We start from the raw sequence: 6,480 nt of genomic DNA, 5'->3' as shown, positions 1-6,480 counted from the left end.
CAGAGCATAAAATGATACCATATAAATGGAATTCGATGCCATCCACACATACGGTCATTGTTAAACATACATGCGTTGCTTTATAAATTACCTGCAATCTTACATAGTTTTGTGGACTGTCGCCAAAAGCCACGCTGATTGCATGATCCACAATATCTGAAATTCCTTCACTCACAATATTCATAATCGGCCTTGCCCATTCCACTATTCCCCACTTTTTTATTGACAATCAATTGCTCCCGCTCCCAGGGACAACACCAAGGTATCATCCACCCCATTAACACACGCAAAGTCAACCTTATTATTCAACACATGAGTAATGGCCACTGCTGTGGGATTGTTCATCACACACCCTCCATCTATTCCAATAATTGTTGTTTGCCCATCCACGGACTTAATGGGAATAGGCATCTCAAATCCCAGAGAGCACATGGTCGCATGACAGACTTCCCACATACTGCAACTGTAATTCTGCATGTGCTTTGCACTTCCCTCTACGAACAAGAATGGTCAACCGCTGCATAAATCGTCGTAGGGTATCAGAATCGGGTTCACTGCGTCTCTCAAGGTTAATGGTCACCCATTGCTACTTCTGAATATCCACCGCAAATTGATGCAGCCGCTGCCTTGAACCTCAGGATTAACCTGCCCAGCAACCCACATGATGACGGCGTTTTAGTATTAACATGTGTTTCCCCTTTTGTATAATGAAATCCATCATCTCTTGGGCCATGTAAAGAGCTCTGCCGTTTTCACCCTTTGCAAATAAGGCACTCCTCTCCCACTTCCTTAAACAGCTATATGCCGTTTTCACCCTTTGCAAATAAGGCACTCCTCTCCCACTTCCTTAAACGGCTATATTCCCTTCCAAGGCCCTGTGAAAGTTTCATCGACTCCAAGGTTTCATGGTTTCCATTATATAAATGCAAGTGGCCATTATCAGAGTGCAACTCGGAGTTTTCATAATTTCCCTAATATAAACGCAAATGGAAATTATTCTAAGTTCGATAAATTACTTTCTTGTAATACGCTGCTTTTGTCAGAGAATATGCTTTTGTGGGAATATTCCTATAACAAACTCTACGGTAATAGAATATGTCAGAGATTATAACAAGCTACACGCACCCATTACTTGGCATAAATTCGTTTGAACTTTGGATGTTATCCAAGCACCCACTACTCTCATTACCTGTCACATAGGGCAACTGCTACTTGCGCATGTGAGTTTAAATTCGTTTCAACGGTTCCATAATACAATATAATACTTATCGTAACAATTCTGTGTAGCAAAGTAAAATTATCTTACGATTTCATTTTCCGGTGCAGAGATGTGTTGCTTGTGAACAAGATCAAATGTTGTGTACCAAAATTTCTCCCAGAAATATAGACACGCAAGAGTATGATAAAATTTGGATTGGCACACAGTGTATATAATAATACTGAAGCAACAAAAGATATAATTAAAGGAAGCGTTATACTTATTAATACTAAAATAGAAGTTAAAAAATATCGGCTTAGCTTTTGCTTCAAAGATCCAAAATAATCTGTATGTTAATATCAACCGCTTTGTTCCATATTATACCATAGTTTGCATCGAAGAAATTTTGTCGTTATAGAGTTTGACAGCGATGAATGGATGTTTGTTTCAATCCAAAAGAAAATCAATAAACCACATAAAAACATAAATAAAGAAAGTATCATATGCAAAGTTCTGGCAAGTCAACTAACATGATGTATTTCTTTTATGAATATACATTTTGTCTAAATAGACAATATATGCAAAGGTCGCACACATTATCTATTTTTTCCGGTGAATATATATTAATACACCTCGATCTTCATGAATTCTTTGTTCCTTATAATCTGTGTGTATGATTTGAATATCTTTATTTTGACTGATATTCTATGAGTAAGGTAGATATCTGACAATTATTTTTAGGTATGGTTTATTTTTAAATGAAATGATAAAATTAATTTTTATTTTATTATTAAAGATATTCAAAAATATGTTTTAAGTTAATTATAATTAAAAGTTAACATTTCCAATAATAAAAATTAAAAATATTAATTTAGTAATAATATGAATTTTTAGTTTGTAATTTTTTAAATATTTAAAACATATATTTTTAGTATATAATTTTCTTTTTACGAAGTTGAAATTCAAAATATTATTATACTCGTTACAAAATCCACTACATTATAAAAATGAAAATACAAAATGCTCAAATAAAATTATTATGTTGTAAATACTTATTTTAATAAGAATATATTTTATTTAAAAAACAAATCAAAATATAATAAAGCTATAAAAAAAAAAACATAAATAACAATATGAGAAAATGAAGAAAGAACTAAAACCTATTGGCCAATTATTATAATATAATCAACCAACTTTAGAAAATGCAAAAAGAGAAAAGATTATAAAAACCTTTTAAGTAGACCATATACAACCCCTACAATAACTTATGTGTGTGGGTCAACACATTTTTTAAGGTTGTAACAAGTATGCATTTATGTATTTATATTTATATGAAGCCATTCTTTTGTGTTTTAGCTAAGCCTAGAATCTAACTTTAAGTCTAAGTATTCCTTCATTCTCTGCAACTATGCTTACTTGGTAAGGGATGGATTTGTAAATCGATAGAAACGAAGATTTGAAACTTAAATTTCTTGGAATGTCAAGGTGACTTTTAGTTTCTTCTCACAATATATTTAGACAAGTCACATCTTTAACTACGCTTACTTGGTAAGGGATGGATTTGTAAATCGATAGAAATGAAGATTTGAAACTTAAATTTCTTGGAATGTCAAGGTGCCTTTTAGTTTCTTTTCACAATATATTTAGACAAGTCTCCTCTTTATTGATAATCTGAAGTAATATTGTCATTAAGCCAAGAGGCTAGTTTAGTAGAGAGGCTTATTCTAAAGCCCTGTATGAGGGGCATTTCTAAGTTTGCTTGTTGGTCAGTCTCTTTTAAAATAAAATCTAAAATTTAGAAATATGTTTTAAAGAGAAAAATAATGTAGCCTATCATAAAAATAAATGAATAGAAGTAAAAAAATATATGAGTAACATTTTTAAGTCTTTTACTTTTCAAAAATATTTCAGCAAGAGATTTAAATAAACTATTTGAAGATCTATCTCAAGTAAATTATGTGGATATGAACTTCATATATATTTATATATATAAATATATTTTCTAAAATAAACCATTCTAATGTCGTATATAAACAAAATATTCAATGTGGGTTATCAATAAAATATTTTAACGAGAATTAATATGGACATATACTTAAAAATATATTTAATAACAAAAACTACTTTAATTTTCTCGACAAAATGTCTAGATGTACATGTGATGTATATATAAAAATGTTTATTTGTTCCTATATGTATACTCTATTTATCATTCAAAAATACAATTTAAACACTAAGCAAACACATTGTATTTTACACTATAAAAAAGTTTGCACATGAAATTTGATCTGTCTCTACTCATGTTAGATTTGTGCTTAAAGATGGCTCTATGCTGGTAGATACCTTACATTTTTTTATTGTATTATGTCTAGAAAATTACCATCTACTATTGTTCTTTCAGGATATTAGGGCCTTGCATAATAAGATTTTTAAGCTAGCATATATCAACTTTGCCCATAGATCTCTATGGATTGATTCCCATGGAGAAAACCATGAATTTATAGTTAGACCAGTGCATTGTCAGATTAAAGTTTGCTCACAATTATGGAACCCTTAACTTTCTTTTCCTCTTGTGATTTTGACAAAATACCGAAAACTATATAGGATTTATACTTTGTTTCAATATATCATTAATAATTTAAAATTAGAAAAATAAAAAAATGAGGATTTCTTTAACATGCTACCCTTTTATTTATAAAAATAAAACAAAAATGGGGTTATGTATTCTTTATATTTACATAAATTAGTAAATTTATTTCATATTTTATTATAAAATAAATTCATAACTATATTCTATGTAAAAGGAAATTAGAAATGAAAAATTATAAAACAAGAAGATCAAAATTATTAAGCTAGTAATAAAATGAAAGATTGAAATAGATGTTGGAGAAATCTAGTAATAAAATGAAAGACTGAAAGAGATGTTGGAGAGAAGGGGGGGTTGCGGGGGGCAGGGCGAATGAGAGAAAGGAGAAGAGCGAAAAAGAGAGGGAGAGGGACGACCATATAGAGAGGGAGATATATATATATATATATATATATATATATATATATATATATATATATATATATATATATATATATATATATATATATATATATATATATATATAGAGAGAGAGAGAGAGAGAGAGAGAGAGAGAGAGAGAGAGAGAGAGAGATAAATGGAGAGTGGTAGGGTAAGAGAGTGGAGGGGAGAGGGAGGAAGGGAGAGGAAAGGAGAGAGGGTGTGAGAAAGAGAGAGGGAGAGAGAGAAAGGAAGAGGAAGAGTGAGAGGGTAAGATGTTTACAGAGAGGGAGTGAGAAGGATACAATGTCAAAGAGAGAGTGAGAGAGAGAAATATTGTGAGACAATGAGAGAAAGAGATAGAAAGAGAAAGAGAAAGAGGGAGAGGGAGGGAGGGATAAAATATGAGAGAGTGATAAAAATATATGTAGGGAGATAGGGAGGGGAAGAGAGATTATGATAGAGTTGGGGAGAGAGATGGAAGGAAAGGGGAATTCAACAAGAGAGAGAGAGAGAGAGAGCAAGATTTATAAAGAGTAAGAGAGAGAGAGGGGGATGAAGGGAAAGAATTAGGAAGGGATTAATTGGCCTCATCAATTTTCCTTATAAATATATTCATACAAGCATTTCATTTATTTATTATTTTTATTAATATTCTCATTTGTGTTTATCAAAAAATGTATTTCTTGAGCCAGCATCTGTCATTTTGGCCAATGAATATTTATCGCTTGGCTTCCATTAAGAGAACCATGAATTCATGCTCATATCTTTCCAACTTAATGTTAAAGTTTGTATTCATTTATGCTTCAAATTTTTAGTTGATTTTCACTTAGAATTTTCATAAAAAAAGAACAGGACAAGGGAGTTGTAATTTTTTTGGATCCATTATTAAACATTTTAGATGAGAAGGAAAAAATATGTGGTTAGATTTGATTCATTAGTATTTAGATGGAAATCGTGTGGCTTTTTTTCATCACGAGTGATTTTATTTTCATAGCATGTATGTGTCTAATAGGAAATACACCCATATTAAATATTTTTGTTTTAATTTGTTTAAATAGATCATTAATAATTTCTAAATAGAAAAGGAGAAATAGTGTTTTAATTAATTTATTTGTTTATAAATAATGTTGTTTTCAATTTCACTTCGTTTGAGAAAAATGATCCTCTTGGTGGATATATATATTTATTATAATTTCATTTTTATAGTTTTATTCAATGTAATTTGATCTACTTAGTGTAAATTTATGTAGTTGAATAAGTCTAAGTATTTGGTAGAGGAATGACGTGATTTAGTTAATGACTCTCTAGGTCATTGATATACCTATACACCATGAAATGCCTACAGTGTGTGGCTTTTTTTAGAAATTTGTTTATTTTAAATTAGGGTATCATTTTTCTTACTTTCTTTAAATTTATCTCGCTAAGCACTTGTCAGTCTAAGGAGGAATATGGCTAGGATTATTTTTCTTGTTATTTATTTCACCCTCAAAGATATTTGGGAAACATATTTAGGCCTTTTTTAATTATATTTATTGAAATATTTTAAAGTTAATATAATAAGAATATTTTTCAATAATATTGATTATTTTTGAACAAGTTCATTGTTTACATTTAATTTAAATAAATGTTTCCACCAAAAATTTAGAGACCATACAAGGTAATTTATTGTGATTTTCAACCAACCTATATCTATCTTAATCCATATCTATCAAGCCACAAGAGGGATCAAATATTTCGAGTCTCAAACCTTTTTTGTCAGTGAAAAACATGAAGAAAGGTTTGCAACAAATATTTGATCCTCTCCGCTTGATAAATCAGGATTTATGATGTATCTATGTTAGTTTTTAACGAACATGTATTATAAAGGAAGTATGAAAGTTTATAAAAAAATGAATTTGTGTCTCCTAACATTTAAAATTAACTTATATAACATTGAATAGAACTGTAAATCACATATTATCATATAAATAATATCAATAATACTGATAAACTAGAAAAAATATTCCTCCTATTTGTATTTCCTACAACATTAAATGGTGAGCAAAATGTTAAAATTGTTAAAAAATTTAGATAAAAGTGTCTACTTTTAAATAAACATTATATGTATATTTATAAAATGATTTTAATAAACACTCAAATGAAAGTTAAAAAACATTTTTTAAAAATGTTATTAAATGATTAGTATTTAGGATTTGGGGTTTGGGGTTTGGGGTTTAGGGTTTATGGTTCATGTCTTAGGATTTAGGGTTTATAAGGACTTAGTAAATTGTTT

The 6,480-nt window shown here is 29.7% G+C and overlaps 1 pseudogene; it reads right to left on the bottom strand.

Moving 5' to 3' along the window:
- Positions 1-219: 219 nt before the first annotated feature.
- Positions 220-6,480, bottom strand: part of LOC149237897 (putative inactive patatin-like protein 9 pseudogene) — a 32,060-nt pseudogene continuing 25,799 nt past the window's right edge.

This window comes from Pinus tabuliformis, chromosome 8 (genome assembly GCF_031772625.1).
Source record: "Pinus tabuliformis cultivar Carrire ecotype Pingquan chromosome 8, CPIR1, whole genome shotgun sequence".
In the NCBI taxonomy this organism is placed as follows: Eukaryota; Viridiplantae; Streptophyta; class Pinopsida; order Pinales; family Pinaceae; genus Pinus; species Pinus tabuliformis.
Note: the sequence above shows the minus strand (reverse complement) of the source record. Positions and strands in the feature narration are given on the sequence as shown.